At 45.6% G+C, this 17,500-nt stretch overlaps 3 non-coding genes across 3 annotated transcripts; all 3 read left to right on the top strand.

Annotated features, from left to right (window-relative positions):
• Positions 1-167: 167 nt before the first annotated feature.
• Trnai-gau (transfer RNA isoleucine (anticodon GAU)) lies at positions 168-241 on the top strand. Its single transcript has one exon. It is a non-coding gene; the product is annotated as a tRNA-Ile (tRNA).
• A 3,716-nt stretch (positions 242-3,957) lies between these two features.
• Trnai-gau (transfer RNA isoleucine (anticodon GAU)) lies at positions 3,958-4,031 on the top strand. The gene has a single exon. It is a non-coding gene; the product is annotated as a tRNA-Ile (tRNA).
• A 501-nt stretch (positions 4,032-4,532) lies between these two features.
• Positions 4,533-4,606, top strand: Trnai-gau (transfer RNA isoleucine (anticodon GAU)). Its single transcript has one exon. It is a non-coding gene; the product is annotated as a tRNA-Ile (tRNA).
• The last annotated feature ends 12,894 nt before the right edge of the window (positions 4,607-17,500 follow it).

The raw sequence follows: 17,500 nt of genomic DNA on the forward strand, positions 1-17,500 counted from the left end.
GTGTGTGCGTGCGCGCGCGCGCGGCGCTCGCTATGGAAAAAGGCTGTGGTGTGTGTGTTCATTGCAAGTGTGTGGCACAACTCACTAAACTAAAAATAGCGTATTCGGTACAACTGTGCAAACTTGCCTTGGTTTCACAGAACTAAAAGTTGACAGAATGATCGTGGGGCCCATTAGCTCAGTTGGTTAGAGCGCCGTGCTGATAACGCGGAGGTCGTGGGTTCGACCCCCATGTGGGCCACGCAAAATTTTTTTTCATAAAAATAAATAAATAACAATAAAAAAAAAAATAAAAAAAATAATAAATAAAGTAAAAATAACAGAAATTTTAAAATAAAATAAAATAGAATGAATAATGTATTTAAAAAATTAAAACAAAAAAATATACTACTACTACTAATAATAATAATTAATTAATCAATTAAAAATAATAAAATAAATAAATAAATGAAACAAAAATAAAAATTAAAAAAAGATAAATACATGAAAATACTACTACTAATAATAATAATATTAAAAAGGCGCAAAATCTCGATCAAGTGTTCACGGGCGCACACACACACACACACACACACACACACACACACAAAGAAGAAGAAGAAGAAAAGAGATAAAGAAGCAAATAAATGTATAACATGCAGACACACGTTCACACATACATGCACACACACATGCATATTAGATATGCAACAAACATGCAGTTTCACAGATATGAAAGCATGATCAAATACGCATAAACGTACATGAGCACCAACCAACACACACACACACACACACACACACACACATTACCCTGCACCCCCCCCCCCCCCCCACCCCTTCCTCCACACACTCATTTCTGGGCTACACATATTTGACAAATTAGATTTTGTAGAGACAGAGACATTTCTGCTGTCACAGCAACATAAACCTCCCGCAGATGTTTTAACAACTGAACTGAAGAAAAAAGTATCGCTCTTGTGTGTGACCCATTCATTCAGAATCTATATACATTCTAGCATTTCATATTGTTGCTACATAGTATGAGTGAGTGAGTGAGTGTGTGTGTGTGTGTGTGTGTGTGTGTGTGTGTGTGTGTGTGTGTGTGTGTGTGTGTGTGTGTGTGTGTGTGTGAGTGTGTGTGTGTGTGTGTGTGTGTGTGTGTGTGTGTGTGTGTGTGCACGCCTTCTAAAAACAGATTTCAGACTTGAGAAAATGGCCATTGCTGTTCCAATGAATTTGATTTTTTTCTGGCTTTTCTATCACATGACTTTTTAATACATATTGTGGGGAGAAGAGTGCTTGAGCTGTGCATGGAATTTGATTAAAGATAATCATCATCAAGACTGATTCATGTGTGTTTCATCACAGTTGCATTGATGATTAACTGCAAGTAAAGAATGATTTCATCTTATGGTGTAGCATGCATGTACATGTGCACACAGTACTCACTCATTCATCATTACAAGTGACATGCATTGATAAGTACTCCCAGACATTCAGACACACCAGTCTGGTACAATCAGCTGCCTGTTTACCCAAAATGGATATGTCTGTACTTTCACCAGGTTAGAATATGTATTTCTTTTATGGAAACCTGTAAGTTTATTGCATCTAACAACTGGCCAAAGGATTAACTAATACATACCAGTTTTCGCTTTGATGCCATTTTTTTAGAAACTGGTAGTGCTGTAAATTCTTAGTGTAAATATTTGCATTTATTTACATTTGCATTGCTTATTGCTTGTTGTAAAATTTGTACAATCAAATTTGGACGGTTTACAAAATGCAGTGTAAACAGGTCTGAGTCAAACACAAACAGACTTGAAGAAAATCACTTTGATTAGATATTTTCTTTTATTTTTTTGTATCATTCATTCATATCTAAATGCTAAACAATGAACAATTTTAGTTATTTATGATGTGAGCACCATTTAGTTTTGGATGTTGTGCATGTGTGCATGTGTACGTATGTGTGTGTGTGTGTGTGTGTGTGTGTGTGTGTGACATACATCTGTATTTAAGTGGAATGCCTACATTCACAAAGTTTTTTTGTTTTTTTCCATGATCAGAAAGAAAAAAACAAAAACTCTGCAGTGAATCTTAACTGGTTTGAACCACACTGCACCCCTCCCCACCCCCCACCTTTCTCCCTCAAAGAAAAGAAGAAGAAGAAAAATAAGAAAAATCACAGCTACAGTTTCTGAACTCTTATTTAAATGCACCATATGATCAATATCATTAGCAAGCAGTGGGTATAAGCTTTGGCTATTGAAATCAAATTATCTCTTGTATATAAGTGATGTATATAATGCATATAAATCAACATTATATCAGATAAATATAAAGAGTATATAAACAGTTGCAATATTTGTTCACATCAGTATGAAAACAAATATCAGGAGCATTCAAACTCCACAATTCCCAAGAAGAAAGCTTTAAAAAGATCTTCATACACAGATGATAATCTGACTGTCTTACACAATTTGTCAATACCAATGATCCTCCTGAATCAATCCACTCTCAACTAACACACACACACACACACACACACACACACACACACACACACACACACACACACACTCTACAAATTGACACCCACTACTGTAACCCTCCTTCAGTCTAAATTTTATGACAAAACAGTCTTCAAGGCCCTAATAAGTCATCTTTCACTGTGTCATCAGTGTCAAATTGGTGTAAAGGGGGAAGCAAAGCTGTCAGATCATTACATATTTTCACTTCCAAATTTGTTAGATTTTGCAAAATTACTCTATTTACTGTCAGCAGCATTTGTTTCCACTGCTGATGCAGAAGTAGCAGTGATGTCTTCTTGGACTTGCACATCTGACAGCTGTGACAAAAAAAGAAAAGAATAAATAGTCATAGCTTGAATGTGTGTGTGTGTGTGTGTGTGTGTGTGTGTGTGTGTGTGTGTGTGTGTGTGTGTGTGTGTGTAAACATTCACATTGCCTGTGGAAGTAGCAAGGATCTCACTGTCTCAGTATCATTGTTACAGCACTTTCTGAAAATGTGCAAGCATTTCCACTTGAAAGAAGTATGTGCTGACAAATGTTGTACAGTGGAAATTCTTTGTAGTGTTTGTTTCAGGGGTACACTAGTCAGTTTTGTACTATGTGTCAGAGATGCATATATCTGTGCTGAATAAATATCACAGCTAAGAATGTGACCAAGAAATAAACAAATAAACAAATACACACAAAAACTCCAGTTGAATTATACAACATTGGTGACTGGAAGTTGAAAAAACAGGCCAGCTGGTGTACTGTAATTTTCCGTTTTAATGGTTAAATTGTGCTTTTGGATTCAAACATTAGGCAGGTAAGTGTGTGAGAAATAAGGACAGTATAATTATCCCTGTTTGAGAAATCAGACCCAAAACATTCTTAGGCTTGGCTGTTGAATTGAAACAAATATATTTTGAAACATAAAAAAAAATGAATATTCGATTGAAAATGTCACATACCGTGCTTGTTTTGAAGACCTTGTTCGTAAAAAGTGAGGGAATATCATCGCCACTGAGGGTGCGGTCCTTTTCAGTTCACGAAGTGATTCTGAGCTCGCCACGCTCTATGCAATCGGTTCGTGGCTGGTATTCGTTGCGATGTCACCTTTTTTTCCTTTGAAGTTCGAACAGCGCACACAGTACTTCTTTCTTCCCGTTTTCCCCAGACCCATTGTGACGCATTTAGGTAAGTACAATCGACGAACTCGCAACTTTCGCTTTTAGAGACTCCCACGAATTCTCTTTCCGGCTTAAACAAGGGCAAATTACTCTAATTTTCGTTTCTAACCAACAAGGTCTTTTCCCTGCCCCATGCATTGGGGATGTCATCCATGAAGAGACTCGCAGGGCAGTGGTTCGCGGTCATCAACAAGACATTCTGTTACAGGAAGACACAGTGGCTGTGTCACGCCATGAGATGTGTTCATGTTCACAGTGGATGGTGACAGTGGGGCCCATTAGCTCAGTTGGTTAGAGCGCCGTGCTGATAACGCGGAGGTCGTGGGTTCGACCCCCATGTGGGCCACGCAAATTTTTTTTTTTTTTTTTTTTTTTTAAATATATGTATCTTTTTCTATCTTTTTTTTCTTTCTTTATTATTTATTTATTTATTTATTTATTTATTTGCCACTCTTCACTCCATGCATGCCTGCGTAGTGTGGGTGTGTGGATTAGTTTAAGTTGTGTGTAGGGGTGGGGTTGTATAGATGTATGTATGTGTAGAGGGATGGATATGGGTGTGTGTAGAGGGGGTCATGGGGGGTGGGGGGTGCTTGCATGCGTGTGTGTGTAAAAGTTTTCAGTTTGTTTTTATAGATTTGATACAGCCGGGTATGATGCATTTGTGTGATATTTTTGAAATCACATTATTTATCAAATAGACCAATCTGTGTGTATGTTTTGATTTTTTTTTCCTAATAAGACCCATGTAATCACAAGTATAATTATTGCACACACACACACACACACAGTGGCTGTGTCACGCCATGAGATGTGTGTTCATGTTCACAGTGAATGGTGACAGTGGGGCCCATTAGCTCAGTTGGTTAGAGCGCCGTGCTGATAACGCGGAGGTCGTGGGTTCGACCCCCATGTGGGCCACGCAATTTTTTTTTTTTTTTTTTTAAATATTTTTTCTATCTTTTTTTTCTTTCTTTTATTATATTATTTATTTATTTTGGCCGGCCTTCCCAAATTTCTGTTAGACAGACTCCAACGAATTTAGAATAACGCTGCCAGACTCATTTGCAGAGCTTCTAAATTTGACCATGTTTCTCCTCTCCTTCAGTCTCTCCACTGGTTGCCTGTTTCTGATCGAATAGACTATAGGCTATCCACTCTGACCTTTTCTGCAGTCAACGGATCTGGCCCCAAGTATCTTTCTGAACTCATCCATATCCATACCCCGTCCCGCCAGCTCCGTTCTTCCTCTGATACTCGACTTCTCAGGGTACCTCACGTCAGAAGTAAACCTATGGACACAGATCGTTTTCTTTTCAATCGCCAAAGACGTGGAACAAGCTCCCTGATAACCTCCGTCATTCTGATTCCCTCGCATCTTTTAAATCTCGTCTCAAAACTCACCTTTTCCCTCAGCAATAAGTTCAATTGTGGCAGGTCCACTTCCTTTTGCGTCAGCTGTGCTTGACTATGTGTGTATACATATGTATGTGTACATAACTACATGCATGTATATGAATGTGTACTGTGTGTGCGTGTGTTTATGTAAGTTTGTACCTGCCTATGTGTGCGTATGTCTTAGGGTAGCTGTTAGATACACATGTATGTTAAAATGTATATATGCAGCGTGTGTGTGCGTGTGTGTGTGTGTGTGTGTGTGTGTGTGTGTGTGTGTGTGTGTGTGTGTGTGCGTGTGTGTTCACATTTTGGTGTGTGTATGTAACATGGATATAATGTTTTATGTTAACAAAAGCGTTTTTGTAAAGCAACTAGAGCAGATTTCTGGATAGTGTGCTAGTGTGCTATATAAGTATCCTTTTTTCTTTTTCTTTTTTTCTTTTTTTGCCACTCTTCACTCCATGCATGCCTGCGTAGTGTGGGTGTGTGGATGAGTTTAAGTTGTGTGTAGGGGTGGGGTTGTATAGATGTATTTATGTGTAGGGGGATGGATGTGGGTGTGTGTTGAGGGGGTCATGTGGGGTGGAGGGTGCTTGCATGCGTGTGTGTGTAAAAGTTTTCAGTTTGTTTTATAGATTTGATACAGCCGGGTATGATGCATTTGTGTGATATTTTTGAAATCACATTATTTATCAAATAGACCAATCTGTGTGTATGTTTTGATTTTTTTCCCTAATAAGACCCATGTAATCACAAGTATAATTATTGCACACACACACACACACACACACACACACACACACACACATATATATATATATATATATGCGTGTGTCTGTAATGATTATACTTATGATTTCATGGGCCTTATTAGGAAAATTTTCTAATATATTAGAATTATTAAATTAGTCTTTAGCACATAGTATTACTGGACAAGCATGTCTGTTCTTTCTTATCTGCTTTATGTAAACTTGGGGGGAAAAAGTCAGCTGAAGTGCATACTGTTATAACTTATAACTTGCAGTGGGAAGAAGGGAAGTATGATATAAATTTATCAATGGACATGTGGTAATGACAAAAGAGTCCGTTACATGAATGGCGAATCTCACACACACACACACACACACACACACACACACACACACGCACGCACGCACGCACGCACACACACACACACACACACACACACACACACACAATGAAGCTATAAGTTGTTATAACTTATTCTTGTGGTATGACGTACTTTCAGTGACACAGTATCTCCCCCTCTTTATTCCCTTGTGGCTGTGTCTTTAGTTTCCCTGCTGTCATCACAATGTACCCTGTTTTTCAATTCTTTCTCCGTCTCCCGTTCTCTGTATTGGCCTCCATCTCTTTAATAATAATAATAATAATAGTAATAATAATGATGATAATGTGCATTTATATAGCGCCCTTTCTCAATAAGAGCTCAGGGCGCTTTACATGTGTAAAAAGCTGTTTTCTAGAAAGTGTTGTGGTTCGATTCTATTCCAAGAGAGAGGAGCAGACAAGGGGATATGGGATCAACTAATGATGCACTCACTCACTCTCTCCTCACATCAATAGCAGGGCCACATGGAGTGGTTTTTATAGAGTGTTTACTTTTACAATATATATGGGAAATCAGCACACACACTAAGCAGTTCACCCTACTTAGCAAAAGCAACACACACTAAGGCAGCACACACTGCCTACTTCAAGTACTTCCTACAAGCAGCACCTACAAGCAACACCTACAAGCAGCACCTACAACTACAAGCAGCACACAGTAAAACGTTCACCCTACACCTAAAGCAGCACACCTGGAACACAAACACACAACCAAAACCCAGGTCAGGTAAAATGTCAAAATATTCTGACATCACTGACATGAAAGGCCTATACACTCTCAGCACCTTTCTTCACATGTTCACCAGTATGCACTCCTCTCACACATAAGTCTAGGTGAGGTAAAACAAGCTTCATCAAGCTTACCTGCCACCAACAGTGACATACCATACTGTTCACAAAACATATCACTGACCAATACACCCCTGTGTTCAACACATGTTACCCATCATTCAGTTAAACTGTGTGTTACCATAAGAAAACAAATATCCTCTGTCTTCACAAGGTATACCACCGACACAAGTTCATGTAAGGAAATTATTACTTCCAACATATCTCTGGTAAACAGCAATGTGCAACAACATAGCACTGACCCTCAATGCTCTCATAGTTTGCCAACTCATTAATCACATTACAGTGTTCCTTCCCACTTTGTCTGAACAAAGTAAACCACTGACACACAGCACAACTCCTACACATGTTACCACAACTACCAACAAATCAAACATGTGTTCCACAACACTTGCTGTTACCCCCATGTGCACACACACACACATGAAAAACCCTCAACACACACTGACATTGTGTTAGCCTGTAGATCTGTTCAGTTCACACTGAACCAACACCACCTACTATACAAAACAAGTAAGTAATACATCAAAAATACAGAACAAGATATCTGTAACCAAATAGAAGGGGGGGGGGGGGGGGGGGCTCAAAAGATTAGGCCAGTACTTCCCTCAGTGGGTAGCTTTCACACATTAACCCCGTTTCTTTCCACAAGCCACAAGATCAACTTAAACCAGCTGTCCACTGACATAAAACATAGTTTCCCAACACAACTAAGTTATCAACATAACATAAAACCATTACTGATCTATATCCATTCGTTGTGATAATAAAACATTGATCATCAGTAAAAATGGTACATTAAGTTTGAAATATTACGCAAAAAAACCCCGCGTGACAGACGTAAATAACCCGTTCCTCTTGACGTATTTTTATTCATTCAAAGGCAAGCACATTCATGAATACACTACACGTTCTTTACTTGCAACAGGTGGTCAACACATCTACCTTCTGCAGCACATACACTCATTTTGAAATGCAATCGACGTCGCATATTAATTTTCAGTTCCGCTTTTCTGTTACTTCTGTGCATGTAAACGACCCAATAAAAATATACATGTAAACAAAATTAGAACTGTTTCCACATAAATCATGCGGATTCATCGCGGGAAAGCGTAAGTCGGTTTGACAAACACCCTTCAATCGTGTGTGTTTGAACACAGATTCAGAGAATGTGTTGTTTCCGACAGCGTGTGAGATGTACAAATGTTACACGGAAATCTCCGATATGTCCATTCGCACCCCGTGGTTGCTATATTAAAAAAAACAAAACAAAACAAAAACAATAAAACTGTGTATTTTAATTTCGTCGTTGTTATGGTTTGTTTGTACATTTATCTCTGATCCGATTAAGTTTAGACACAATCACTGTTTATGACACATGGCGAGATGCGGTAATATATGGATACTGGCGTAAGATTTCGAACCAAGTCAACGCATGTAGTTCAGTAAGACTGTTTTCAGTTGAAGACTTGTTGCATCAAAAGTTCCAAACAACAAAGTTCAAAGTAGAAAATCACCCCCTTAAATTACCTTGATTTTGGCTTTTGCTGTCTGGTGAAGTTTTATCACGAAATGATGTACTTTATCAGTTCACAAGACAGACGAAATGTGGAACGAAAAAATTTGTTGTATCCGAAAAATGTCAGTTCCTACATGCTTATTGTTTTGCAAAATTTGATTAGAACAGCCACATTTTACATCACACAAGTTCTGAAAAACCTGTGAATGAATTCCTTAAAATTAATTAAGTTTGAAGCATTTCACATTTAGTAGTGCTTGAGATGAAGTCGGGTGTCACATTCGGACATATTCGGACACGGAACACATGTTCTTTGGTTCTGCTTTACACAGATAATAAAATTCCTTATTTTTAGTTGTTGTTTGTTGTTGTTATTGTTGTTGTTGTACTGGATTTTAATCAGGTTTGTACTTAATTGTTTTTTGACCACTTCATGTTTAGACACATTGGCATGTCACAAAATGGCGCCGAAATTTTGGATGTTTTTAATAATTTTCAACACATTTAAGACACAAGAACAAACAATATTCTCACAAAATTGTTGCAGACATTTCTCTAATGAATTGCAATGTCAGTGAAACATTTGAATAATCATTGTAAACACATGTTTATACTGAATCAGACTGAGAGACCCCCATTTCCAACAAAGTTCTGGAGACTGACCCATTTTCATTTTCCAGGCAGTCTTTGCTCTTCATGACTATCTGATGCACTTCATTTTGCCACCTTCATACTCCAGCCAGATACATTTTCTTTCCCACGCTAAACTGACGTGTCTACTGCGCCAGGGTTCGTGAGTTACATTTGCAAATACCGCTTCATTTCCAAAGAAAAATATATATTCCATACCGTTCTTTTTACATCAAGACATGGTGTTGGTCGATTTTGCCATCATCTGCCTTCCATGCTTTCTGAATAAATTGTCTGGACAGTGCTCAATGTTCATTGAAACAAACCTGGTTAACAGGTATTGATATATTCATATACTACACGTTCATAAGCAGAGCATGAAGTATTTCCAAGTTGTGCATTGCATAAAATGTCAACATGATTGTTCCTGCGAAGTAAATGATCTCGTGCTGCCTTCGTAAATTCACCTTTGCAGTGGGTATAATACCGATTTCATTCTTTATGAAATGTCAGGACTGGTAAGAAAATGTAAAACATTCATAAAAGTAAATTTGCGTTTTCTACCAATTTAGTATATATAATAGACGAAATTAAAAATGTTTGTTTCCTTTTGACCCCAAAGAGTTCTCTTATTTTCTGTATGGTATCTGTCATCAGCGCAGTGACCTACTAACAGAGGTATAGGACAGCACCGCGCTAAACGCTTTCCTCTGGCGACCCCTTATACCGCGCTTGCGTAACCCTGGCTTGCTCTTTGCCTTGCGGATCTTTGTAAGGCGCTCTCTCATGGCTAGAAGTGTGACAAATAATTATTAAAAACTAAAATCTAATTATGTTCCCGCCCACCTACAGCGGTCAAGTTTATATCAGCGTGATCAGTATGATTTATTCCATTTTCTCGTGAAAAGAACGGTTTTGTTGCAGACATTTTGACCATTTTTGTATCTGTCCTGGACTATGATTCGCTACAATTCAACCCACTTGTTTCTATAACATTCTGTGACAAGTTCACCCGTTTACGTCACAAAGAGATTGGGGAGACAGGACAATACAGCTCTCGGCATGTTAGCGGGCCTGATCAAAGTTCACATTAGCATAAATTCTTCCTAGCTTACGTTCCGAAGTCCCGCCATCTAGCTGAGCCATGAGTGTGAAAGGGGAGGTCGGGAACGACTTGAAAGAAAGGCCGCCACACGGGACGTTCCGACACTCGTCTGTTTCAGCACAGGGATTGTGGCAGACATCACATAACTGCACGTGTTCCTACAGCTGGGGTGATGACGCGGCGTCGCTGACCAAAGAGGGCCGACTAGGGAGTAGGGGTGCGGAAGGGTGGAAGGAGGGAGGGTGGCGCGGTGTCGGCGCGACCTCAAAGACTGGACTTTGGACGGAGCGGGAAGGGAGCTAAGAAGGAAGGGGAGGGAGGGCAAAGGGATGGGGAGGGAAGGGGGAAAGAGTGTGGGTGGTGGGGGGTGACACTGCTGGCACACTATAACACATGAAAGAAAAATACTACAAGTTACACTGATAAAACATTCACAAGAAACCCTCCCCCTTCTCCCTCACTCACACTCTCCCCCTCCCACTTTACATTCATCCAAAGTGAGCTGACATGGGTGGTGTTGGAGAACAAGGAAGCTGAGAGCGCTTACAGCTAGGTTTTAAAAAAGATGAGTTTTTTGTGATGAGCGAAAAGCAGAAATAGAATCAGATGCACGGATATGATGAGGAAGGTTGTTCCAGATGTGGGGAGCAGCAAAGAAGAAAGAACGTTCACCATATAGGTTCTTGTGTCTCCCAACTCTGTATCTCGCTTTGTCACCGAGACTCCTCCTGTCTCTGCAGGCCTCGTATATCTGTCCCTCCTCCCTGTCTTTATGTCAGCCTGGTATCAGTCCACTGTTTCTGTCTCCTGTTCACTTTCTTCGTCATCCCCATCTTAGTTCCCCTTCTGTTTACTCATGTATATGGGTCCGGCGTCTCGCTTTCTCAGCTTCTCCATCCTTGTCTCCACGGGCCCCAGAAGTCTGTGCATCTTTCTCTTCTTTTTGATATCAGTCTCCACAGTTATCTTTCTCTTTCCGGCTCAGCCCCTCTTGTCTTCAGTTCCTCCGTTTGCCTGTCTCAGTCTGCCACTGTCTCGTTTCCACGTCAGTATCCACCGTGTCTGTCTCACGACGTTCTCTTTGTCCGTATCCCCTGTCTTAATCCCTCTTGTCTCCGTCAGTGTTTCCCTGTGTTTGTCAGTCAGTCTGTGTACGACTTCCTCAAGTCAGTTGTCTCCCGGCGTCAGTGTTTCCCTGTGGTCGTCAGTCAGTCTCTGTACGACTTCCTCAGTTGTCTCCGTTTCACCGTATCCTTGTATTGTCTCCGAGGCCATGTCTCTGTCTCTTTCTCTCACTGTTTTCCCTGTCCCTGCCTTCCGAGTCTGTGTCCCTGTCTCGGTCTTTCCCGGCTATGTCTGTCTCCCCGGACTCTTTTTCTCCTTTTACTCACAAACTTTTCAAGATGTGCATATGCATAAGAGCATTTGTACCATTTTTCACATTCGGGGACGTCCAGGAATCGAACCCACAATTTTCTGATTGAGAGCTCGGCGCTCCCTCCGCCCACTCCTCCACACCCATTTCGATGGAAGGGAGGAAACCAAAATAGCAATTTGGTGTCATATACTGTACCATGTCAAACTGATGCAAACTAGGCCTATTGGTTTGCTCTGCTTGGCCAAATTTCGCGCGGCTAACAGTGAAAAGATGGGCCCACCGCTCTCAGCCAATCAAACGCCTCTAAAAACTATAAGCGCTTAATCATTCCTTTGGCCAAGGCTCTCCACGCCATCTTGTCAGGTTTACGCTCTGTCTCGTCTTACGCTTTTTTCGGCTGTTCAGCGTATCCTTTTGGCCTTATTTTGTTGCATGCGGCTTGTGTTTATTGTATTCTTACATTCTGTGTACTCGATTCGACTCGGCACCCTCGATTCGTTCGATTTTTTCTGCCTCTAAGTCGATCCTGTCTTTCCTTTCTCTGTTGGGGGTCGGATTTTCGCTGGGTGCCTAAGCGCGGGTTCCATGCCTCGTGTGCCATACCACGAAGGCAGGGAATCATGATGCTGGGATTGAGACTCGGTAAGAGACTCTCCCAGGCCCGGAGCTCATGATTCCTCCCGATACGGACCGCGGCGATGCGTCGTTAGACGCTGATCGCGGAGGCGACGTTCGTACCAGTAAAACGGTCATGAAGGGGACCGGGGGGAAAGAGGTACGAGCGTCGCCTCCCGAGGTGTCCCAGCGCGAGGCAGGGAGAGGGGGGAATGGCAAGTCATCTCCGTGCTGTGGGGACTCGCAGCTAGGCGCGGACTCCCGAGGGGAGGCCGCGCCCGGCCATTACCCGGGTCCCCACTCGGAGACGGCCCTCACGTGCCCCATTGTTGTTCCCCCTCCTCCCTTCTCTGTCGACCCCCCTCCCCCACCTCCTTTTGGGGGGGGAGAAAAATTTGGTTCCGGGGGGGGATCTCTACTTTGCCCACCCCGGGCCAAGCCACCCCAGTCTCCCCACGGGAGGGGATTCGGGGCGCGTGGCAACCTGCTCTGCAGGTCTTCCCGCTATCCGGCCGGTCTCCCCTGCTGGGGGAGGCCCGTGCGTGTCAGGCGGTTCCGGGCAGTCAGCCCGCTCGTCTTCGGGCGGGACTGACACCCAAGTCGGACCTGACCTCCCTCCGACTTGGCCAGGTTGTTCCCTTCATGGAGGTCAATGCACCAGTGACCCTTGGGGTTTGGGTCACAGTATGGCTGGTGCCCACTCTACCCATTCTACCCGTACTGGGGCGCATCTAGGATGCACACTGGGTTGCTGGGAGCACCAAGGGCCAGCCCCTTGTCCGCTCCCCACCGGACCCAACCCAGCACATCTCACAGGGTGACACACACAGCCCCGACAAGTGGGATCGACTTCTTGTCGGTCAGGTCGAGTTCCTCGACCAATATTGCCACTCTGTCCACAAATCGGGCCTCTGTCAACCCACAGGTGACCACCACGGTCACAACGGCCTCCTTGTCAGGACCGACGGCTGCTCAGGGGCCCTACTCGGCCCGGCGGAGCCGGCAGTCCCCACCTGCCCAGCCCTCGGTCCTACAGTGAGATGAGTGGGTGTTTGTCCCCACACAGCACTCGTGGGTCACTCTTGCATCCAGGGACGCCCTCTCTGAAAAGGTGTGGCACCCACCATCCCAAGCATGGTTGGACCTACGGTCCACACGCTCCCCACCCGCTTCAGGTGTCAAGGACATAACAGTGGCGGCCATGGTCCCGGCTCGGGATCGTCCCAGCTCATCCCGATGGGCTGACCACAGCTCACAGGACGCCCCAGTGGGTACATCCACTTGGGATGGCACCCAGCAGGGGATGGACTGCGAACAAGAGTGGGAGCCCCTGTCTTCGGATGAGGACGAACAAGCAGATGAGCACTCTTCGCCCACATCCCAGGGGGGACAGATTGAGCCCTTGCCTCCCTAGGGACCAGCCTGAACCAAACCCGGACTTTGCCGAGCTCGAACTGACCCTCCCCAATAGGGCCACGTATGCCGAAGCAGTCCCTCAGGCTACTTTGTTACCTTTGACCCTCCTTACGCCATGTGACTCTAACTCCAGAACCACAAGGCAACTCAGAGTGCCAGAAATGGTGCAGGTATGGCTTATTAAGTCAGCCCGCACTGTCAGGGGTGCTGCTTCCATCCCTCCTCTAGGCAGGGAGTCCCTCTCTGCCCCGGGCGCCTTTTCCCCGGGAAAGTTTCTTAAAGATTCCTACAAGGGAGGGTTGTGGTCCTGGTACACGCAGGACCACCCTGCCTACAGCGGAGCAGAGCCCTCCGCACAGGACAGGATGTTGGTCTCACAGCGCACCACCTTCCCCACTTCAGCTAACCTATCCTTTAAAACGTTAGCAGAGTGGGACAAATTGGCCCGCCGCTGCCCCCTCGAGGTTTCCACGGCGTACACCTTCGACACGTTCCTTCACAGGGCCAATGACCTGTGCGAACAGTGTCCAGTTAATCAGGACAAGGGGTCTCCTTCCTCTGTCCCGCCGGGCCTCTTCACCGACCAGAGGTTACACGCTTTTGGCAATAGGGTAGCATCTGGTCTCACGGCAGCTGCAGACACAGCTACCAGCCTTCACTTCAATACTGTGCTAGCGCGGCGTGATGCCATTTTCAGCCTCTCTAACATTCCTGTGGAGGAGAGGGCTGCCCTGCGGTCCATCCCAGCACAGCAGCACTCCCTCTTCGGCCAGTTCCCGCTCCATTTTGTCAGCCACAGGGCAGAGACAAACAGGGAGGTGGCCTCATATTTGGCCCACACCTCTCATGGGCTCCAGGGTTCTATGCCATTGAAGAGACTGGCCACCAGGGCCCCTCCATATACCACGCCGCCTGTCAAGGCAGCGTGTGCCGAATCAGTGGCAGAGGAATAAACCACCTTAGGTCTGTCCAAGCCGACCGGCCATGCCCAAGGCCAGAAGGCAGCACCCCCAATGACTGGGCCCCGATTCAGCACCGCCAGTCGTTCAGCCCCTCCAAGTAGGAAACTTGTCCCGGCATGCACATCAGTGGTGTGCTCTGGGACTCAACGACGGGATTATGTCGGTGCTAGAGTCGGGGTACATGCTGTCTTGGGTGGAGGATCTCCCCCCTCTAAAGATCCACTCTTCCTCCTTAGGTGCCCAGCTCAACGGAGCAGGAGAACGTCCTAGAAAAAGAGATATCGCACCCACTCCTCATGGGGCTATATCTCAACTCTCGGACCCGGGCCCCGGTTTTTACGGCTGGTTGTTGGTGATTCCAAAGGTCTCGGGAGGGTGGAGACCAGTTTTGGACTTGTCCCCCCTCAACAAATTCCTCCCCAAAATCAAACTCAAGATGGACACACAGGCACAGATTCGGGAGACCATCCAACAAGGTGATTGGCCTACCTCTATCGATCTGGAAGATGCTTATTTTCATATACTCATCCATTCGGCATCCCGTCGGTACCTGAGGTTCGTGTGGAGGGACAAGGGGATCCAGTTCCCGGCCCTCCCATTTGGTCTGTCCCTTGCCCCTTTCCTGTCTACCAAGGTGGTGCGGGAATTGGTGTCCATCGTCCGCTCGGAATCCATTTGTCTCTGTGTGTACCTGGACGACTTGCTTATCCTGGCCCAGTCGCAGGCCCGGTGCCTGAGTCATACGGCCAGACTTCTAGACCTTTGCTCCCAACTGGGCTTCCTCATGGACCAGCAGATATGCGATCTGTCCCCATGTCAGTCCTTCGACTTCTTAGGGATGAGATTCGACATGCGGTCTATGATAGTCTCTCTGGCGCCAGATCACTGGTACCGTCTGGCAGGCCTCCTCAGCCACTGGCGCCACTCCTCCCAAGATACAGCGCAGACACTTTCTTCCCTCTTGGTCATGATGGAGTCCACGGCACCTCTCATTCCCCTGGACAGGGTTCTCAAGCGCCCTCTCCAGAGGGTACTGAGGTTACGCCAGTCCCAGAGCACTCAGCCATGGGATACCCAGATATGTCTGGGCGAGTGGTTCCTCGAGGTGACATCAGAGTGGTTAATCACCCCCTTTGGACACAGGGGGTGCCCTTAGCCCCACCTACTCTTCAGGTGGCACTCTTCACAGACGCCTCCTCCCTGGGCTGGGGAGCCCACATGGACTCACTCTATGCAGCAGGGACTTGGTCCCCGGAGGAGCGCCTATGCCACATCAATGTTCTGGAACTGGAGGCAGTTCGCAGGACTCTCCTGCACTTCATGGGGGAGGCCACTGGCAAGACCATCCGCTTGTTCACGGACAAGACGACGGTCGCATGTTATGTGAACAAATGGGGGGAGCGCACTCGGCAGACCTCTCAATGCGGACTGAGGCTCTCCTCCGTTTGGTGCCACAGCAAGGGCATTGCACTTTCAGCGAGACACTGAGCAGGAAAAACCAACTTCTTGGCAGATGCTCTTAGCAGGCCCAAGAGTGTCATGCGCACAGAGTGTACCCTGGACAAGGACAGCCTTCAGGGGGTGTGGGAACAGTGGTTTCGGCCGATGGTGGACCTTGTTCAACAAGAGACTTCCCACTTCCGTGTCTTCGGTTGCCGACCCAGAAGCGTGGGCAGTGGATGCTCTCTCTCTAGATTGGAGCAGTCTGATTGCCTCCGCGTTTCCTCCCTTTCCAATTCTGTCCAAGGTGATACGGAAAGACAGATTGGAACACCCGCAGCCGATCCTCATTGCGCCGAAATGGCCAGCCCAGACCTGGTTTCCGGACCTTCAGTCCCTGACACATGTTCCCACCCCTGGAACTTGAAACCAAATCTCATCTGCTGAGGCAGCCTCACTCGGGCACTCCGCATTCCAATCCTCAACTGCTCCACCAGCACGCATGGCTGCTGTGCGGTCGGAACTGTCAGCATCACCATTGAAGTCCTCGACCCCTCGGTCGGCCTCTGTGTCGGCTGTGCTGACCCAGGGTCTGCCTCCTCTGACCTCCTCTCCATAGTCACCAGAGCAAGGAGGCAGGGAATGGAGACTTTGTATGACTTTCGCTGGAAGATATGGTTGCGGTGGTGTACAGCTCAGGGCATTACCCCTACGAACCTTACGAGCATGCAGCTGGCCAACTTTCTGGCTCTCTGCTCCTCGGTTCATCCTGTCTGCTAGTTCTGTGCGAGGGTACAGGTCTGCCTTCTGTACCACAATGCAAACAGCTAGGTGGTTCCGCCTTTGAAGTGGATTGCCTGCTCAGAGAGGTGGCTAGGGGTGCCCCTCTGAAGGAAGCTAGAGACCCCAGAAGAGTGCCCCTCTGGGACTTGTTCCTGGTGCTGGATTTCATTCGAAAACAGCCCTTCCTACCATTGGGGACTATTCCTGTTGACATCCTCACCCTCAAGACCACTTTCCTTCTGTGGCTGGCCACAGGCAGTCGTAGAAGTGAGCTGCACGGGCTTAGTGAAATGCCACAAGATCTGGCCTTCCACAGAGATGGTTCCATCACTATTCGTTTCCTTCCAGAGTTTCTGGCTAAGAACCAAGACCCTGAGGTTCCTTCCCCCTCTCCGAGGGTCAGACCTTTGTCTGATATCCTTGCCCAAGATGATGAGGATAGGCACCTGTCCTGTTCGGTGTCTCAAATATTATTGGGATAGGTCTCGCCATAGGCGTTCTTCTCAGAGGGGTCTGCTCATCTCCCTCAATGAGAATTACAAGAAAGACATCGCTGCAGGCACCATTTCCCGCCAGGTTTCCCAAGTCA

This window comes from Babylonia areolata, chromosome 3 (genome assembly GCF_041734735.1).
Source record: "Babylonia areolata isolate BAREFJ2019XMU chromosome 3, ASM4173473v1, whole genome shotgun sequence".
Taxonomy (NCBI): domain Eukaryota; kingdom Metazoa; phylum Mollusca; class Gastropoda; order Neogastropoda; family Buccinidae; genus Babylonia; species Babylonia areolata.